Consider the following 21,986-nt stretch of genomic DNA (forward strand, 5'->3'; position numbering starts at 1 on the left):
TAGATAATTGAAAAGAAAATGAATTTATAACATCTCGGCCCGATACGGTGATGAGCGTAATGACTATGTAACTTAGAGTGGCTTTCAGGGCGGCGGTGTTTTTGCTGCCGGCGCTGCCTCCTTTGTTGGAGGCCATGGGTGGCGGCTGGCGTCCGGCCGAGCCGGGCTTCCCTCGGCCCAGAGACCACCCCGAGACTCCCTGTGATTGGCTGCCTTTCAGTGACGTCACACATCTCGGTGGCCCGGCCAAGGTCACCGAGTGCCGCGGGCGAGACGGAACCGCGCCGGCTCACTCGCACGTGCGTGTACCGTTATCAATCGATGCTCGTTGGTAGGGGGACGTTTGCCTTTATTACGACCATCGGCACGCGGTGTTGTTCATCGTCTCCCTCCGTCCGGGAGCGGCGTTCATTAGTCGCTCGGCGTGTCGACACACGACGGTAAATACGTTGAGCGATGCCGGCGTCACGCATACGACGGACGACGCACGGCAGCCGCAGCTCGGCCGGCGGCCCGCAGCGGTCACATTGGCGTGTATTCACGGCCAGCGCTCGGCCCTATTGGCGCAGCCTGATTATTTCTGGGTAAACATGCGGCAATTACGGCAGTACATTTGTCAATGACGCCAGTTGCGCTGAGTAACGCCGCTGATTATTATTAAATCAGACTTTAATTACGGCTGAAGCGGACCGAATTAGCTGGCGCCGCGGGCTCGCCGGTCGGCGGACGGGGCTCGGCGGTCGGTGGACGGGGCCGGTCGGTCGGCTGCACTATGGTTGGAAACGGCCTCACGGATGGCCGGGGGTCAACGCGAAAAAATGTTTTGCCCATAACTTGTTAATGCGTAGACCGACTGCGATGAAACTTTGCATAGGTATACCAGTGTCTTTCGTGCATCATACAGTAACTCAGAAATGACGAGGTCACGTCACGTCACGCGTGTGTGACGTCATCATTGCAAGTATGTTATAAGTCGCCTATGTCTTTCGTTATGTTATCGATATCGCGAGGCATTTTGAACATGTTTTGAATACTGCTATTACTGAATGGATATTGTTATTATGCTTTAGGGCGAGAAATATCAACGTAGTGACGCACAGTGTCTTACTATTGGTCATAAAGGGTCAAAAATTTGGAGAAAGAGTATTTATGATTTTTTTTAGATTGGGCAAAAAAGTAAGAAATAAAACGACGATCAAATGACAAAACATGCGTCAGATCAACCCGGCAGTTGCTGGGGTATTTCCCCATCCGCCGTTTGCCGGGGGGGGGGGGGATTTCAACGCCCCCAGCCGATAACTCGCGAACAAATAGGCGCAGCGAAACGCACGAGGCGCGGCAAACGAAAGAAGAACGCGACGAGACGATTCACATGAATACTTTAAAGTTGAATTTCGAGGTCACAGGTCGGGTCAAGGTCAGGTCAAACACTTGAAATCGGGCTTTCAGTAGCATGGACTTTAGAACCTCGCAATCGGTGCCTCGCGTTTCGCGTTTCGATTATATCGTCATCAGTTGGTCATAAATAAATTCAGTCATCAGTTGGTCCTAAACAATCTGTCACAACTGTCACAATTGTCACAACCCTTCATATAAGTGCTAAAAGAGTGTCAGATCAATGTAGGGGTCAGTCAAACATAGGCCACTGGCCAGGGTCAAAGTCAGGTCAATCAGGTAAGCACATAACCCCGAAAATCAAAACTGGTACCTTTTCGCAGCCCATGCATGACACATGTTTTATGGGTACTTTTGGGCGTAGAACACGATGGTGACATTCATTTTATCATTACGAGTACGTGGCTGGTTGAAAAAGATCAATTTCAGAAATGCATGCATCATGGTCGTGAAGTAGTCACGAGAAATTGCCAACATTCAGTTCAAGATTTTGGAAAATGTAGAACGATGATCAAAAACCATAGATAGCCATTTGATTTGCCATGGTATTGGCAGTGTAATGGCGTTTACAGCATGTCTGTATGTCTGCTCTGTCGGTGGATATCCATATCCATACTCCAGGATATCCATACACGTTTGCACGATATCCATACTCCAGGTGCAGGGGCGAGCAGTTACTTCTTACGAGGGGTGCGGAGTCGAAGTCAGAGTCGGAGTCAGAGTCGGAGTCGGAGTCAGAGTCGCCCAGAGTCGTGGCAACGAGCCAGGAGTCGGAATCGGAGTCGGGGTCGGTCAGGAGCCCGCAGTGGAAGTCGGAGTCGGTCCGAATCGGAACAGCTCCATCACGACTCCGAAACACTGGCAGGGGTCCGGAGTCGGAGACAGAGTCGGCCGGAGTCATGGCAACGAGTCAGGAGTCGGAGTCGTAGTCGGAGTCGGATTTGGCGCCACCACGACTCCGCAACCCTGCTTCTTACCATCATTTATAAGGATAAGCGATTGCAAGACTGACGAGCCGACCTGGTGCTAACGAAGCGACGAGTAGGTACGCCTCGGGAGATGAAGCTTCACGGACGATTTTGCGCACAAGTGCGCAGTCTGATTTTACGTTCCCCTTACGCAGAATTGAACAGAGATTTATTCTGCCAAAAAGCTCAATGGAGGTCGATGGAGAACTTTTTGTATGTCCAATGAAACATAAACGTAATTTTGCAAATATTGCTGTGGTGACACTGCAAACAGAATGCAATGCCGTTCCTGATTTTGAACACGCATGGGAAAAAGAGTCACTCCACTCGATAGCCAACATAACAAGGATTATTTTGATATATAATAATCCAGTTTTACAACGTCATGGAGGTACTCCACATGCTATCACCAGCGCGGTTGTTTAAACCTTTGACGGCGCACCAAAAAAGCCACTATCAGAAACTCCCGATTCCACGTACAATAATGGAGACTAAATGCGCAACTAAATAATTTTTTCTGCCCAATTCAAAACATTTCATCAATTTCCAACAGAATGACACCCCAAATATACATATATTCCGAAATTGCCCACGGCCATCCGTGAGGCCGTTTCCAACCATAGTGGGCTGGTGAGACCCGCGGCACCCCGAGCCGCCCGCCCGGAGCGAGGCGCCCTCTGCTGTCGGAGCACCTCCCTCCCGTCCCTGCCGGCGCCGCTACCGGCTCCTCCGGCCAGGTCGGCCGACAGAACTGACTGGCAATCCTTCCTCAGTCTTATCTCTTTTAAACTTGCTATTACAGTTCGCTGATCGACGGTCCTGCCACTGTCCTGCTGGCGGCGGCCCGAGGGCTGCGGGGTGTCAGCCGCCGGCGGGGTGTCTCCGCCGCCGCCGCCGCCGGTCGGGCGCGGCAGGGCGCCGGCGGCTGACGGCGGCGTTTTTGGCGCGGCTGTCGGCCGTCCGACTGGTGTATTCAATTAGGAATATCGGCCCATCGACTTGTCGGCGACTTTTTGCCCGGCGGGTTTTTGTGGGGCCGGTCGGGTCAGGCGGTGCCGACAAACGGAGACCCGCCGCCGCCGCTGCCGCCGCCGCCGACACCGCCGCTGCTGACACAGCGTAGTGTGGCGGCGGCGGTGGCGAGTCGAAGAAGTGGCTGCTGAAGTTGAAGAAAATGCAGCTATTAGGTTTAATGGCGAAGAAGAAACGAGGTTTCTGATGAAACAGAAATAATACATTTCTTACAGTTAGAGTATTGTTTGCTGAGAAGAAGAAACCTAAAATTTGAGAAGCCTCAATAGAAAGGGTGAATATAAGCATTGGATTTCTACTGATCAAGAAACGTTTAGCCTTCTTGCGACGTATCTAGCCCGAGCCACTTCACATCTCACCCGGCAGAGGAATGTATTTGAGCACCATCTTAATTTTGAGTCGAATCTTTTTCGTCCTGCGGCTCAAACTCATTTATACGAGCTACCAGAATCATTTCCAGCAGGGAACACCCGTCCAGCCCTGCCGCGAGGCCATTTCTGACCCATTTGCAGCGACCAATCAAGTTAAGGCCCACCTGGCGTGCCCATATTCCTCACACGATATGACATTATTCGATATTTAATCATGACACCATTCATCAGTCGTAAGAGCCCAGTTTGCCCTAAGGTGAAGTCGAGTAATTGAGTGTCCTGATGGCAGTATGCATTGAGTCATTTGCTGAAACGAGTCGCCAAGAAATGAACGCCATTCGCGCCCTGCCTGAAACTACTGAAAAAGACCATTTAAGCATTACATTTCGCCGAATTACTGACCTCTTAAATACATTAGACACACTATTACTTTTGAGCGTGAGGACAGACTGAGCAGAGGCGTAATATTAATCCCAGAGGGCGAGACAAACGGCTCTAGTCACTGCCATGAATAGCGCTGTAATCCTTCTACCGCCGGCTCTCTCCTCGAAAGCACGCGCTGAGAGCTCGTGGGGCCAAAAATACAAATACATACGTCAAACGGTCGTATGCGTTCCCAGGGGCATAGCGTCGCCTTATACAATCGAATCCTTAGAAATAGTCTTCCGATAGCTTATCGGAAGACTATTTCTACGAAGCTTACGCAAGGCTTCGTATTCCTAGCTCCTTTACTTGTTTGTTCTGTAGCGCCCTGGGGTGCTTGGCTTGACGAACCTTCACAGCACATTGTTTGACGCATTTGGAATCGCTCATGCTGGCGGCGGCGCCTCTTCGGCCTTAAAACGTCGTGAAATTTATTGGGACAATTCGATGCTGTTTGTTGACGGCCTGCTAATATGGTTTCTTAAAATGTGGCCCCAGCGCGGGGCGTTTTGACTCGTCTATTTGTCAAAATGTGACATTCATAGCCATACCGCCTGAACTGTGGGGCCGGGTCTGTCGGCTGATCGAAGCGGGTCGCAGCAAACGGCGCTGAGCTGCGGTGTCGGACGGCAGCAGAGGGTTGAGGCTGTGGACTGAGGAGCGCCACATCGGCTCCAGCGCGGCACAGTGGCCCCAGAGCGCCACAATTGCCGAATGCGCCACATTGGCCGCCGATCCACCCAATTCACCCGATGACGCCACCGCGCGCGCACGAATGCACTCGGCTCAAAGGGGCCGGCTACGAGCACGTCAGGAAGGCGCTCACTTTGCCAGGTCTTTTCTCAGTTATCGGTCCATCTCCGCCGGAGCTGGCAGCGCTGTGAGTGCCGCCAATGAGCCAGCCCATTAGCGTCGCGTTGCGTGCTGCCTCGGCCGCAGTTTCGCGGCTCAGCGGGGGAGCCGAAATTGTTCACGGAACAGAGGTAATCGGCTCTGATCAGTGTATCTTCCCGCGTCCAAACAATAACAACCGGCCCGCACGGTGCGCCGCGGTAGCGTGTCCGGCCGGCCCGGTGGCCCCAGTTTTGTCGCGTACCCTCCTAGCACGCGCACGCACACACGCACACAAACGCACGCGTCCCGGGTACAGTCGATAGGTCGGCGATTGCCTGCTGACGCGCCGATAGCGCCGACGACTAATTGTCGTGGCTAGTTACTGACTGATTAATGCACTCAGTCGACTGTGCGTCCGCCGCCGGCGCATGGGCGCACTCAGGGATCACCGGGAGGGGGATGTCACATCAAGAGATCCTTCATTACACATTAACTCAAGTGTCTATCCTGATAGATGTTATCTCCTCTTTGCAGTTTCTCTACTTTTGAAATAAGAATTCTAACTCGCATGGTGATTCCCTACTGTGGTCACCCCTCGCTGGTGACCTGGGTGCGCCGGTGGGCTTGATGACCGGCGGCGCTGTTGTGACAGCCGGTGACGGGATGGGACGGGGATGGGACGGCCCTCATCAGCTGCTGACCGCGGGCACCCGGCCCATCACCGAGCCGCCCCGGTACTGGGGCTGTGGCCTGTGGAGGTGAGCGGGACCGAGTGACCACGGGTCAGGTCACTGAAGCCAGCTAAGGACAGGCTGGCTCGGACTGTGGTGTTCGTTAACGCACCTTGCTGGATGTCGTACTGAATTTTATGCTGGGAAATTTTGGATTATGGAATTCAGGCAATTTTTGTGAGGGCTCCATCAGGTTACTCTATGCTAAGGGACGTTTCCTTTTAGCGGTTCGACTATGTGCTGTCTCAGCTCAAATGCAGTTGTTTTTTCTTCTTTTTTTTTTTGCTAAAAGAGATCCCTCTAGAGGTCGAGGAGCGGCATATCAAGCGGCCGGTGCTGATGTGTGCTGCTACCGCTGATCCCAGCGCTGACATCGGATAGTCAGCGGCACGGAGAGGCGCGCGCCCCGCCAACGTCCGCTGAGCCCCGGACCGTCCCGTGACAGTACCAGCCCGGCACCACCGGACAGGGTGTAAAGCCCGTTAGACAGGCGCCCCGGACCGTCCCGTGACAGTACCAGCCCGGCACCACCGGACAGGGTGTAAAGCCCATTAGACAGGCGCCCCGGACCGTCCCGTGACAGTACCAGCCCGACACCGCCGGACAGGGTGTAAAGTCCATTAGACGGGCGCCCCGGACCGTCCCGTGACAATGGCAGCCGTCTGACCGCCGGACAGGGTGTAAAGCCCATTAGACAGGCGCCCCGGACCGTCCCGTGACAATGGCAGCCCGACACCGCCGGACAGGGTGTAAAGCCCATTAGACAGGCGCCCCGAACGGACTGAGCCGGCCAGGAAAGTCGCCGCTGCCAATACGTCAAACTTCAGGACATTGCCGGCGTGTCGAACAGTTCTAGAGGGATTAGGGCGCACGGCAGGCGCGAGTGTGATCACTCAAATAGGGTGTAAGTAGTCGAACGGACAGTTTTTGCTGCTCGAGGTGATTGAGAAGGACAATGGCTCCATCGGATTACACCGATCATTTTTGGCCAGAATGTGTCATTAAGTTAGTGTTTGGAAGTGGCATGTCCCCAGCTTCTAGCTAACTTGATAAACCACGTAACACCATAATGGGCGGATACGAGCAAAAACAGCGCAAAACATTGTTGTAGGATAATATGGGGCTAGAAAACTCACAGGAATATGGCACAAAAATTTGGTCACACATCGTTTAAACTGTTTGATTATTTTCCCCGATCAAACAAATCAACTGAAAGCAGTCAAATGATTTTGATTATTTTGATCATTTTCCCTGATCAAACACATCAACTGAAAGATGTCAAATGCCAATTATATTATCAACATAATAGGTAGCATTCTACTGTCATGGTCGGCAAAAAAAGGTCGTTCAATTCCCCATTGATCTAAGTTGAGCGTGGCTGAAACAGAGTCTAACATTACGAAACATTGGCACACCAAACACGATAAACGTTTATGCGATTCAAAACATGAGCTGTCTGAGGGTGTATCGAGTCCTTACAAGTACGTCTTATTCCAGTGTATAATTACATCTCTTATGCAAAATGTATGGACTGCATGCAAATGTAAAACACGGATCGACCGATTATCTGTGAGAGGACATTAGTGATTGTGCTGACTTAACTCTGATAGAGGCAAGCCCCTGAGCCGTCGTCCAGTATGCAACGGTACCCAGGTAATAATGCTTTTTTGTTACCCTCACCAAGTGTCGTAGTTTTTTATATGAATTGCAGCACACTTTGCTCTGCTTTTTTTCCATTGACTTAGCAGATCCAACAATAACACCTCTGTTCGGTCGATAAAAAGCCAAGCGCTCGTCGGTCATGCATCCATGACCAATTTAAGCTAGTATGCCTAGCAACTAACATTGGTACTCTCTAAGAAAAAACTATTCGATATCTACTATGGACGTCAAACCCCTTGAGACCCCACTTTTTTGCGATAATTTTTAAATGCGTCAACTCTCGTTGACAATATTCTGGCAATGTGTGTTTCAGAACCTGCCGAAACTTTTATTACTAAGGTATTTTGACGCCAAACGATTATTAAAGGTACTTCTCATTCACTCGTAATGTTAAATTTCACGGAACGAATCTGCTGTTTGGGTAGAGGCTACGCGCTCATGGGGCGGAGCCACGTAATGACGTCAGCGCTAAGCTCCGCCCTACCCCTCCGGCGCTCCTTGCCCGGCGACCGGTCACTCGCGTCTCTCGCTCCATTCAGGCTTGATGGTGGGCGGTAGCTGGTAGCGGTAGCGGGCGCTGGTAGATGGCATTTAGAGCAGATGGCGCTGGTGGCGGGGCTCGAGTGTGGCCGAGCGCAAGCCTCTGCCCGGGCCTGAATTGACCTTAACATTACGAGTGAATGAGAAGTACCTTCCATAATCGTTTGGCGTCAAAATACCTTAGTAATAAAAGTTTCGGCAGGTTCTGAAACGTACATTGCCAGAATATTGTCAACGGAAGTTGATGCTTTTAAAAATTATCGCAAAAAAGTGGGGTCTCAAGGGGTTTGACGTTCATAGTAGGTGCAATATTTTTAATGTTGTGAAAATTTAACACAAAATCATCTCTTGCATAACCTCATGACTCATCTATTCGTTTTTAAAGAAAACATGTCAATGTGCCCAATTACCGAATATTCCCTCGCACGATCTACGTTCGCTTCTGTAAGCAAAACAAAGGAGGAAATCTGTGGTGTTCGTGAGTGGTTGAATAGGTCCCCTCGCCTGTCTGTGCGCTCGAGTTCTTCATCAAGTAACACCAATTAGATCCATTGTGGCCTCTCGTTGTGCTACATCTTTTTGTGTAAACCCTTGCCAGAGCATGTTTTGGCAGTGTCTCATTACGATTATAATTTCCATCATTAATTTTTTGTGCTCCAAGTACGGAGAGATGGTGACGGGATTGCATTCTATTCCCCTGAAACGATGCTAACCTGTAGGGACAAAGCTCCCGTCATGCAGGCGTTATTAGTGTTCAGATATCCGGACTGAACTACCCAAAACTGATACTGCTTGACGCATTACATTTCTTTTTCATCTACGGCTAGCTTAATGTTGTGATGGTATTACCCGAACCAAACGTGCCGACATGACTCAGTGCCGGCACGTGAAGAAGTTGGCTGAGCAAAAGGTTTATACCTTTTGCGTCCTTCCTGTATCATTGCAGATCAAAGCCCAGACAAGAGTGAGGCTTGCCACTTTGGTTCGTACCATGCAGGCATATCCACATGCACTTATCATCAGCACAAAACGGTTATCCCAGAACCCAAGAAATACCCGACTCTGGTTCTGAGCGCCTCATGGGATTATGCATAATTAAGTTGTATTTCCCACGGAGATGATACAGCCGCTGTAAATCGGGCCGGTGCTGTAATCCAATCCCGACCATGCAAGCTGAATACGCGGCACGGAGCGAGATTAAACGCCGCCGCTGTGGAGCGGCCCGCTCGGACCAGGGAAGCGCGTGATGCGACCGGCCGTCTTGGGCGACAGCTCGGCGGCGGCGGCGACGCTGTCGGCGCCGCGTTGGCCGCTCCGGCCTCGTGCGCGAAGGCCGGCCGGCCAGCGACCAATTGGCGGCGTGCAACACTGCCCGTCATCCGCCGGCGGCCGGGGCCGGCGCGGCGCCGACTCATTAGCGGCGAGGTGTTGAGCGCGCCTGCAGAGTCGCCGCCGACAAAATCAATCAGTCGGCGCGGCGCGGCCGGCTGGCCCCGCCCGGTGTGGGTTTAGTCCCGCCCCGCAGCCGCCCGGGCCGGGCCGGCTCTCGTCATCCATCATCGGCGCCTCTATCTCCCCCAGATCTGGCCGACGCGCTATCTGCGCCGCCCTCTTCTGGAATCAATAGACGCTGATCGCGCCGCCGGCAAACGTATTCAAAACGGGGCCGGCCCGCTCCAAACGCGGCGATTGGGCGCCACTAAATGGTGTCTGATTTACACCTGCCCACGCCCGCGGGAAGGGGCGATCCTCGGCGCGGATAGTGTTACCTGGAGATTCGTCTGTCTGCTCGGCGCACCAGAGCCGCCGTGTTATCTTTGTTTAGATTGCAAGCGGCCATTTTATGCCTGGATGGCTGGGACCAGTTCGGCTTTGTGTAGGGACACTGTAAATGAGATGCTAAGCACGACACAGCAGCGCCTTGGCTGAGTTGACACGGGTCTGATCGATCCACATGGTGTTGGACGGTCGGTGATGCGTTATGTGATCCACGAGGGGCCACTGCAGCGGACAAGGCCGGTCCAGCCGGTCCCGACCGGACCACAGCGCTCCTCTCAGGGTGAACGATCCGCCGGATGTGGCTTGCTCCCTGACCACCCCTGGGCCCCTGACCGCTACCGGGGGAGGAGCCGGACGCCCGCGGGCCCACCCGGCCGCTGATGTCGGGGGAGGGGCCTAACCAGCGGCGCTGACGCTGTCGGCACGACATGTAATATTCATCGGGGCCACACGGCGGCGGCGGCGGCGGCGGCGACACCATCAGCACTTAGAGCGGGCGACCCTCCTCCCAGCGGCCAGCCGGAGCATTCGTCACCACCGGCGACTCAGAGCGCCATAACTGATCGCATTATTCGGCGGCACCGTGCGCGAGCCCGGTGACCGGGAGCGGACTGCTCTGGGTGTACGGCGCGGTGTCCCGGTCGGCGCGGCGGCCGGGAGCCATGGACTAATGTGGTCCGCCAGTGCCGGGCGGTCCTCTGGTGCCCGCTCCTTTCTCTGATCCAAACTTCCCTGCCGTCTTGGATGGCGCAGCAGAACAGCAGTTGTCGGAAGTTGCGACCAGCCGCTCGTTGCATGGCATTCAGGTGGTCCAAGACGAGTTTGCGGTTGTGAATCGGTTCGCGCCACTCTGGGCAGCTGTGGTGCGGAGCGCGCTCGCGCTGGCCCGCTGCCAGCTCCGGCGGTTATTCGGACGGCGCTGAGCGGCTGTCGTCCGCAGCGGGGCGCCCGTGTCAGCCGCTGCAAATATGCGGCCCATTTGTCGCGTTTTGTCGCGGCGCGCTGTGCCCGTCATTGACGCGCTCGGCGGCGGTTTGTTTCGATTTGTCACCGGCTGTCGGCTGGTCGACTCCCGTGTGCCGCGCGCGCCGCCCGCCCCCATATTGGTATGCTGTCTGCTCAGTTTGATGACGTCACTAGTGTAAGACTGCGGCGCGCGGCGGACGCACCGGCTTGTTCAGAGCAGATCGCTCGCAGATGCAAGTGACGACAGCGGTTTAATCATATGCGATTTCTTCACGACACTGGAAACGGGAATGCCGGCCGGCCACAAGACGGATGATCGCCGGACGGCAGCGCTCAGAATTAAATAGTTTTCAGTTTTCTGCATGCAAAGCATGCGTGCCGATACCGATATGATTTGTCTTCCTCAGTGGCTACAAAGTCTCGCGGTGGAAGATTAATAGGTCCGAATTGTGAATGACCCGAAGTGTCGCATGAAATGCATCCGCCTTCGAAAAACCAAGTGGCACCCATAATTCTGCAGCGGGCCATGAGATATGCGCTACAACGCCCATCGTATGCATCGTTTTCCAATAACACAGCGGCCGCGATGTCACTGCGATGGGCCGGCTCGTCTCCGAATACTGAGCAGGCCTGGGTGGCCGCGGGTCGGCCGGCAGCCTCCCCATTATCTCCCCTCCACTGGCCAGCCGGCAGGGACCATCTCCTGCACAGAGGTCATCGGGGCGCACCAGATGTCGGGCGCGCCGGCCGCGGCGTTTGTGGCGACGGCGGCGGACGTGACGCGGTCGGCGGCGGCGGCGGCGCGCCGTTATCAGCTGATCGCCGGGCGGCGGCGGCGGCACTGGCGGCGCGCTGCGGCGATCACACGGCGCGGCGGCGCGGCTCCAATCGTGTCGCGATGTTTACGACCGGTGGCGTGTGATCCCGGGCTGCCGGCGAGCTGTCCCGGCGACCCGGTCCGGCTGGCCCGTCCCGGCGGCGACTCGACTCGTCCCGGCGCGTCCCGACATCCTCAGTAGTTCCTACATCCCCGGCAGGCAGACCCGTGTCACTGATTTGACCCCAGGGTCCAAATTAAACACGGCTCAGGTGCCAACCGGGCACCTGTCATCTGACAACTATATGTCAATTTCAGGCTATAAAGGTTAACGCCGAGCTTTACCGAGAATGAGCGATATTTAGTGTCAAACCGACATGACGCCGGCCGGACAGCGATGGAAATCAAGCCACGACCGGCGGATTGAAAAGTCTGTTCGCGGCGCCCGACCGGCGCGGCGGTGGCTAGATGTTCCTCTCAATGGGTCCGGTCCGGCCGCTCCGCTAAAGGCCAGACATGCGCCGCATACAATGGGCCTTGTATTGTAATTGTCTTCAATCGGACCACCGTGGTGGGCGCCCAGCGCCTTCCATTAGCCTATCGTCAGAATGCAGACGACAGGCGGCCTTCCACCGCTCTGAGGACCAACCCGGAGAACACCGTCATCCGTGCAAAAGTGTTTCAGTAGTTGGCTGCAATGTTTGTGGGTAATCTGATTTGGCTGCAAGCATGTGACCAGATGTGGAACGCTGCGCCGGCGCCTCATCGCTGCCTTATTTTTTTTATTGTAATTGGTAATTGTTCACTGCCAGGCGGAGGCAGCTGCAGTCAACACCTTGCCAGCGGCGGTGGCCACTCCACAGTCCACAGCGTCAGTTGGCTGTCCGTCCGGCTGGTGGTGGTGGTTGGGGGTGAAAGGGGAGGCCTTCTGACGACTCCAGTCTGCCCCAGAGACCCGCCACCACCACCGCCGGATCTGACATTTCGCTCGATCGGCAGTCACTCCCCGCACGACGGCCTGCGGTCGGCTGCTGCCGAGCTATGACGTCATATATGCAGTGACGTCACTCACAGCAGACCCTGTGAGTGACGTCATCCAGCGAGCTATTGTGGAAACCGGGCACTGAAGTGCCCTCGGGGAACAATACCAGACCCCATCGTTCAGCTGCTAGTGGTTGTGAGCCGGGAAGAAGATGGAACTGCCGAGGCATGTGTAATAATGCCCCAAAGATATGCCACAAATTATGGGCTAACTGTATTCACAGATACCACAAATAGTCTTCTGCTGTTAGGTAGTGGCAATAATAATGCCGTAAATGCAGTCACGAGGCTGGTTTACGAGAAGCATAACGATGCACGCGTCATTTACCTGCGCTTTATCACTGTTTAACCTCATGTCATGAAAAGCTACAATTTAATGTGGAAGCCCACGCCACCCGGCGCACTCCCAGGTGAGGGTCCAAATCATGTCATTTGTATGCGCCCCGTTCGGCGCGCCGGAGCTGCAGGAAATGTCCAATGAACGTCCTGCGGCCCACGCTCATCGCCTGGCTGACGGCCGGCCCAGGGCAGTTTTCAGAATCGGTCCGAGTGTGACGGCGCGGCCGGCCCGCTGTCACACCTCCGTCACAGGGGATATCCCGTCACAAACGCGTCACAAACGCGTCACGACAGCTGGGAAACCCCGCGACAAAGACACGTGAGCGTGTCGACCGAAGAGTTCAAAATTCCATCCCGGTTCGGGCCGCCGCTTCCCGGCCAACTGGTCTGATCAACTGGCATGAGGCACTCGATCATCGCGGCAAATTATGCAAATAGCCCGGCGCGCATCACAAAACGAGCGCCCTAGTCACGATTACGATCATTGACGCTTATTATGATGTGAAGATAAGTGCTCCGGTCCGGAGGCTGACTTGCGAGCCGGCGCTGCGTGCCGGCGCGCTGTCAGTTTAGCCGATGTTAGCGTCTTGGACAACCCGCGCGCCGCGCAGAGCGGCCCGAGAGGTGTTGATGTCGGGCGCCCCCGAGTCAGTGGGGCGCGGCGCGGCGGCCGACAGTGGCGCTCTGTGGCGAACAGTGGCGCAGCGCGGCCAACAGTGGCGCGCTGTGTGCGCCGGTATTGTGTGCGGCCGCCGGCGCGGCGGGGGATCGTTAGTTGGGCTTTGTGGAGCGGCTGACCGCCGGGGTACCGCAGGGGTCCACCACAGGCCCACCTGCCTTCATCGTGCCGGCCGACGGACGCCAAATGAAGTGTCAGCGCTCTCTGCACACTGCCAGCAGCGTGGAACCGAAACTAATGACATTTTATGCAGCGTTGTTCATTGCTCACTGCTCAGGCATGTACAAAAGTAGCTTAGCTTTTTTCTTTTAAGAACACATCATTGTCAAATATCCCTGGTGTAGCAAAAGCGCAATAATTTCCCTGCGTGTTACCCGTGTCATGTTTGTTGCTTTAACGATTATGAAGCGAGTGGGGAAGTGTTAGTAGTGTGCGAAGTTTCTGCCGATTTTTCTTGCCTGGTCAGGGGGCCGTTAGGCAGACGGCAGCAGCGCATTGCGAACCAGCCAGCAGCGCCTCCTTTCACAGTATTAACCATCTGGCATCTGACGTCTGATTATTAGCCGAGTGACGGCGGTTATTAATGAAAATGCAGCATGGGCCGGCGTTTGCAACTGTGCAGGGAGACGTGACTTCCGGTCGGCAAAGCTTCGACAAAATAACTATAATATAGCGCATTTAAATGCGCAGTCTTGCGTCACTTAGCGGTTGATGTGCGTCAGGTTCACTTAGCGCGACCTCGGTCTCATAATTCGCACAGAGATCGGCTCAGCCGCCTGCAGCCCGGCGGGATTTCGACACCGTTCTGCTGTGAGGTAGCGCGCCAGATCGTGTCATGTTGCTCTGCGCTGCAGCTGGTCCGAACACAGATCGGTCGTGGTGTCAGAAGCCGAACAATTAGCACCAGTAGCCCTTATCGTGCCTGTCATGCTGGTTTCGATCTAACACCCGATCCTGGGAAAACCGCCACAGAATAGCGCGGTTTCACAACGGTGGTTGAAACAAAAATACAGGCGCTAAACCCAACTCACTCCCAGAAGATTGAACAAGAAAATTATTAGATTACATAGGGAAAGTAGTCCTAAAAGGAACTGATAATCCGCTACATTTTTCAACATCACCATGTCTGAAAACACTTGTGAGAAAATGGATAAAACGAGCGCCACACGTGCAATCATGCACGGCGCTGTGGTTGGACGCCCGTCCGATCACCGAACAATGGTGGCTGGACATAACTAACAAGCTCCACTCGCCGCTCGTTTAGACATGGCATCTTTGCAGACTACCGCTGCTACCTGGGGCTGACTTGTAACGAGCAGCTCATCGTCACCCACCCGAGCTGAAACAGGTGACCGCCGCCACCGCACCGGCGCGACAGCGGCGACACTGAAACCGGAATCGCACCTCGTGCGTTTTTGTCGAGGCTCCTCCTTGTCATACGATGGAGAGTGAGCCGTTCGGAAAGAGCGTATCGACGGCAGTGGGTGTTGGCCACTTATCTCACGGACGGGTGAACCAATGATGTCACAACTGGACCAGTGACGTCAGCGGCACGGGGTTCGCCGGTTAGCACCTTGGTAGCAAAGATGCCTGCTGTCAATTACAGGAGGATGAGTGCTACAAAACTACATTTTTTTTGCTATTATCGATAATGTTAGCCCTATCTTCCTTCCCCTTTTTGCGTTGATATGTTGATGTTCGAAAATGCTGTACAAGGATAGTATAAGTTGATGCATACTACCTTTAACAATATTCAATCACCATCCTTACTTCTTTCGTGCTATATTATATTGCGATGCTTTACAATAATATAGCATTTTGAATGAACTTTTCATCAGATCATATTAAGATTGAGCCTCTGTCTGCCTAATATAAATTAATTCAGGAACACCTGCAAAGATAAAATATCGCGAATAAATTGTGAAAAGAACCTCGTGCAATCGCAATCTATATTTGCAAGTGCAGTTTTGCCCCTGGCTGAAACAATCCTAAAACTTTGCCTTATAAATAAATAAAACTTTAACACCCTGCTCCATCTTAAAACGTCAGCAATGTTAGATAACAGTTGTTACAGCCACTAATTGCTGGCACCTGTAAGCTCTCCAAAGCTCCAAAACAGCGTGTCGCGGTTTCAGCAGTGACAAATGAAGCCTGTGAGCGATTTTCTAGTTAGAACATGAATGATATGATGCTCACCTCCAAAGTTCACATCCTCTTCAATCACGAGTATCTGTATTTCGCTCTGTCGATCCGCTACTGTGCCAGGGATTCGGCCGCTCTGCGGATTTCGGTGGCATGTGAAGGACATTGTCACAGGCAAGGGTGTCGGTAACTGGCGTCCATTTAGACATGAAGATAGATTAAAGCTCATGGCCAGACTAATAAGCTATGTTTTGCCTTTGCTTTGGTGTGAAACATATCATTACGGCTCAAACAATCCGTGGTAAGCATAAAAATCACTTCGTAACCACACGATATACGATTTATAGGAGCTTACTACATCTCTTACTCTAAGTTACGGTACCGCATTTCAAATATTTTTGATCAGTAAAAACATTAATGTGTTAGCAATAGTGAAAGGATCACATAGGTATATTTTAAGCACTCTTAAGCACACATTGGTGCTTATTCAAGTTACAAAAGAGAAACATCCGTTGGGATTTCGTTAATCTTAGCAAACTTCTGTCAAGCGATAGGTACCTAATTTCATTTTATTTGGACGACTTCAGACAATTTCGACAATTGAGACTTACAATGCAAGCTGACAACATGAGACATTTATTTGAATCTTTACATAGTTTTACCAAGGTTTATAATACACAAAACGTTTTAAGTGGACGACAAAATGTCAAAATTAAAGCCATTTTTCATCCATATTACAAAATATAATGTTAAATTTTATTATCGCCAAAACTCGGAAATGCCTATCAAAACCCATGCATAAAAACACGGCGGTTAATTTCATTATACGGCAGTTTTCTTCTCTTCAAAAGCTCCCTGTTGAACAATGCGTTCGATGACTGAAACCTCAATAAAAATCCGGTCATGGAAGCTTGTAGCTTGCTTGTAGGGCTTGTAGCTTGGAATAAAGTGAATTGCGAAACGTGGACAAGTGAATATTGGCAAGAACACAGCCTTAATGTGATGACTTATTTCAAATTTATTTCAAAGAGATGGATTAGCAGGTTACGCATAAATTTAGAAGGCAGATTTCGAGGCTCATGTAGTTTTCAAGAGCCAGTGAAAAGAGTCATTGACGATGACCCTTACAAAACGGGAAGAACAGCACTGCCAGGAGCCAGTGTTCGTAGTAAGATCGACGCTTGTTATCATACCTTCATGGATATTGGATGTCAAAATATAAGAAAGAGAGAACGCAACGACAATTTCCCACTAATGAAGACAAAGCATGTCTCCGCAACGCCTACTCCTCACTCGCAATTACTTCGTAGCATGAATGTCTAATACAAGCAACAGACGCGTCTCGCATGTTTACCAGGAAATATCTGAGAAATCGGGGATGAATTTAGAGCAAAATACGACGTGGTAGGCAATATACATTTTGTATAGGTATAGTGAGACCAAGTGGTAGATTAATTTCATTATTCGCCCATCGTGTGTTAAAAGCCATTGGCAATAATTTTCATTATACGCCCAAAGCTTTACCCATTTGCTGCCCCCCCCCCTATCTTCCGTGCCCCTCCTTGATGCCGAAGCCCAAAAGCAAACTTTCTCAAAGATGCGTTGGTGCTCGGTGCCAAAAATTACTATAATAAATTTAATTGTCCGGTCCGAATACTATACCAGCCATGATACGGTCGCTTTTCCTCAAGGGTGTTTTCATTGAATGCGCTCGCAGGCTCGCACATTCAATGCGAAAATTGCACTCATTTCATTCGTGCAATTTTCGAAAATAGCATCCTCACTTCGTTCGGACGCCATTTTCGATAAAATAATGTCCTCACTCCGTTCGGACATTATTTTAAAACACCCTTGGGAAAGCGACCGAATAATGTCTGGTATAGTGTTCGGACCGGGCAATTAAATATATATTATGCTAAAAAACTTTCTTGCAAATGCTACAAAAAGGTTCAATAATTTAATAAGTAATAATTCATAACTCTGCAGCATTTTCATGGAAATGGCAGCCTGATCATTCCACATGGACAATAAACAACAACCCAGAGCAGTAATAAACTGTCAAAACAAGGACAGGTATACGTTTTCAGTGGTCCCATTTGGCATCTGTATTTCCCACTAAACAGCAATTAGCACTTCCAAGACTTGCCGAGGTCTAATAAACCGTCTGCCCGAATGACGGTCGGAGAATGAGGGAAACAGCGAGCCGCCGGGTCCGAACACATTAAAGTCGGTCTCACTTCCTGGCCGGCACTGCCAGTCAGTCCCCCTGGCAAGCAGCGTCAGTCAATTTCTGAGGATGTCGTACTAGACCGCCGCCACAGCCTGCCGCTTCATTTCACAGCCACATCTCACGACAGCGTCCCACCGCTACATCCCACTGCTATATACAGTCGACCGTCACAACCCGGAGCCACAGCTAACCGCCACAGCCCGCCGTCACAGCTAACCGCCACCGGCCACAGCCAGCCGCCACAGCCTGAAGCTACCGTCTGACGACTGTCACCACATGGCACATACTACGACCACCTTCCACCGCCACAGTCCACAGTCTGCCGCCAGATCCCAACACCAAAATCCACCATTAGACAGCCGCCACAGCCTGCCGCTTCATTTCACAGCCACATCTCAGGACAGCGTCCCACCGCTACATCCCACTGCCACACACTACAGTCGGCTGTCACAACCCGCAGCCACAGCTAACCGCCACAGGTAACCACCACAATTAACCACCACATCCCACAGTCACAGTCCGCCGTCACAGTCCGCCATTACATACAGTCGGCACATCCCACCGGCAGTCAGCCGCCACAGTCTGCCCCACCACAGTCCACCGCGCTACCACATCCCACAGCCACATCCCTGCCGCTACAGTTGATCGCCACAGCCCGCAGCCACAGTTTGCCACCACAGACAGCCGCCACATCCCGCAGCCACAGTCCCATCTCCATAGCCCGCCTTAGCTCTAGGCCGGACCAGTGCCGTGTAACGCGGCTGTGCATACTCGGCGGCCTCTAGCGTTACACATTTACAGATCACAGAGGATGAGAGGATGAGATGTTCACAGGTCAGTGTGATAAGGGGGTAGGTACAATCCTGAGCAGTACCTATTGTTCTGATTGTTGGGCCTATGGAACGCAAATGCTGAGGATTGCATAGGCTCGGAGCCAAAAGATACTGATAATGAACAGACGCACTGTCCGGGTTGTAGGTTGATTTGAAGGATAATCAATTTCGTTATCACCAATTTGACCGTTCGCTTTAATTTCTCGTCCAACGTAAAAACATATTGCAATTCTTATCTTTTATTTAAAAGCGTGCTATGAAATCAGAAAGGAACGCTCGACATCGCATCTTTCTTATTTATTTCCCTTAGTTATAATATTAAATATATCATATTTTCCGTTTATTGCTGCTCTCAGTTTTGTAGGACAATGGCACCAATTAACAATTGTCATGCATGAACAGTCCATCTTTTGCCCAAAGATGGACTCTTTGCGTACATTTAAAACAAAAAATTCAGATTTCGAACGGTTCAGGAGAATGCCAGTTGCTAGAGGCCAATTTATACAAACTAAATATTTTTGGTACGCAAAAAGACATTGCTCTGCTATAGTATAACGTTACATTATCTGGTAAAGCGATATATTTTATGGCACGTTAACAAAGCTACAAACAGCAGAAGTACCACGGCTGCCTTTCGTCATCGGGGCCTTCCCACAGGGATTACAAACGCAGAGCACAACTCCGTCTCTGGAAACAAATGCTGCGTGTTCTCGCACTGCGCGTGCTGCTTCCGCTAGCGATGTAATTAATAAGTCGGTCGGCACGTTTTCTCTGTACGGTGTTGGGCTAGCAGGTAACGAGCAGCCAGCGAACAGTACACCGACCGGCCGCGACCTGTCAGCCGGAGCGCGGCTCGTACAACCAATTACACACGGATGTCGATTTCTCCGCGCCTGCTCCGACCCACGCGCGTATGTCTGAGGGGGCTCAGTGACAACACCTTCTAACTACTGATATATTGGTGAGATTAGATCAGCCAACGCCCAGAGACTAGGCAGTGAATTATATCGGATATCAGGGTGAATGTAGCAGATGGATCACTTCTGCTTTCGCCGGCGTACTTAAAGCTTGGAGCCGTAATTTTGCGGACGTGACCCCTAAAATTACCAAAAAGAGTTATCCGAATAAGCTTAACAAAAAATAGAAACGACCGACATTGACATTGTGACTACAGACTTTTGAAATTTCATTTTTCATAAATGCATTTGATAAATCCTACGCCCATGTCGAATACCACATAAGTTTCTCACTTAATAACGCGAGTCGAAAATAGAAACAGCGATTCTGCTTTGTCAGCAGAAAGCATTTTATTCATTAATTATTTGTTCTTGACGATGTTTAGCCGCGGCTGGATACGCCGACGAATCATACGTGAGCTAGGTTTATTTTCGAACGGCGAAGTAAAGACGATAGGATTGCTAGATATAACAAGTCCATTTAGTGTTCACAAATTTCTGTCACATTTTCATGGTGTAGCCTTAAGTAGCAGTGCGACCAAAATCATACTTTGTCATCACTCATCGCGCTCAGTGGTGGCGTAGACGAATATCCGGTCACCGATTATGGTAACAAACACCACTCCAAGTTCGTGTAACTGCATGTGATACAACCGCTCACAATTCACGCCGCTGGCCGTGCTCTAGCCGGGTACTCACCAATCGTTGCGTTTTGTCGGTCGGCACAGCGCGGGCAAAAGCACAGACCCGGCGCACCCCCTCACACACGACGAGCGACTGACCGCCGCCGCCCGGGCACCTGCCTCACAGAGGGCAGCACTGAGGGAGCGGCGGCGCGGGGCGGAGCCTCCGCGTCTCAGCCAATCGCCGCTCAGAGGCGGAGCCGGAGCCGTGCACTGGCCGAGGCTCCGCCCCCTCGCCGCGCGCCCGCCGCTCAGATGCAGCCGATAAGCGGCGGTGCAAGAATGGCTGGTTCCTGAGAAGGCTTCCCGTGTCGGATGACGCCCGATGTCACCGCGCTCGCGGCTAATTCACCTCTATTTAAATATCCCATTGCTTTGGTGAGGCGTGGCGTGTGGCTGCACAACGGTCGGCAATCACGGCACTTCACTGTGTGGACGGGGCGGCACCCCCGCCATTGTGGCACGTCCTATTTGTTTTGTCGCTCACTCCCAGACGTCCAGTGGGAGGAATAATACCGGCATGAGCTGCACTGGCCAGAAATAATCGATGACAAGGTGTGGAAATGGACTATTTTAGCCGAGCGGGGCGGAGCGACAGTGGGAAACAAATCACGTGTGGCTGAGGACAATGGAGCTGCGGGCGGCTCTCAGCGCGGCCCGGCCGGCAGAGGGCTGCACCGCGCTGACAGATGAAGTATTCATCTGCACGTGTTTGGTGGCGGCGGCCGCCCCCGTTTGTGGTGACGCGCCGGGCGATCGATCAGCGACGATCACGCCTTTTGTCGTCACCAGACCGGTGACGGTAGGGGCGACACCCGCGCTGCATTGCACGGTAATATCGCACCTAACGGTCGGCGGCTCAGCTGGACGCCCGTCAGTACATAAATAGAGTGTGTTATTTCAATGAAGGCCAGGACTGGGGCGACAAGGCTATGGAGCCGCCCTTTGTCATTGTAGCTTGCATAACAAACCTGGACTCTTTAGAAGCGAACAAGTATTGAATTTTTAAATTGTTAACGGATTGGTCTCTGATTCGAAGGGAAAATGTGCGTGGTGACGCACATGCCTACTATCTCTTCGTTCTATACTCGATCATTTTTTCATTACTCACGAGAATGCTTCATAGCGGAACAAATATTTTGATTAATACTAGTTTTGTGCCCCATTTTCAATTTTATTCAATAAAACTAAAATTTTAGCTTCTGGTAATCGAAAATCCAATGTCTTCCTCCGCAGCGACTCAGCTTTGTTTAAATTTTGCCTTTTCATTCACAAGCCAGAACGAAAGAGCATAATTTTGTGAAGCCACCGTAGTTGTCTCTGCATCAAGTTCGGTCAGAGTCTTCCAGCGAGAAAACAAGCCCTGCAATAAACCATCAGTTCAGACATCTGCCCAAAACCACTTACATTGCCCCCAAAACTGTACCTATATAGGGTGTTCACTAAAAATTGACACAAACTTTGAATGACTGCACATCAAAAGTGAAGCAAGCTATTACGATGCAACTTACCATGGAGATAAAAGGGACATTTTTGTATCATACCGAGCATAAAATTTCACGGGT

The 21,986-nt window shown here is 51.9% G+C and overlaps 1 protein-coding gene across 1 annotated transcript in view; it reads right to left on the reverse strand.

The window, feature by feature from the left end:
• LOC122377566 (homeobox protein aristaless-like) overlaps positions 1-20,529 on the reverse strand; it is a 52,857-nt gene extending 32,328 nt beyond the window's left edge. The window contains exon 1 of the mRNA XM_043357713.1: positions 20,438-20,529. The gene's annotated coding sequence lies outside the window, so the exon portion shown is untranslated. The remainder of the gene's footprint in view (positions 1-20,437) is intronic.
• Positions 20,530-21,986: the final 1,457 nt, after the last annotated feature.

Source organism: Amphibalanus amphitrite, unplaced genomic scaffold (assembly GCF_019059575.1).
Source record: "Amphibalanus amphitrite isolate SeventyFive unplaced genomic scaffold, NRLGWU_Aamphi_draft 000047F_arrow, whole genome shotgun sequence".
Lineage (NCBI taxonomy): Eukaryota > Metazoa > Arthropoda > Thecostraca > Balanomorpha > Balanidae > Amphibalanus > Amphibalanus amphitrite.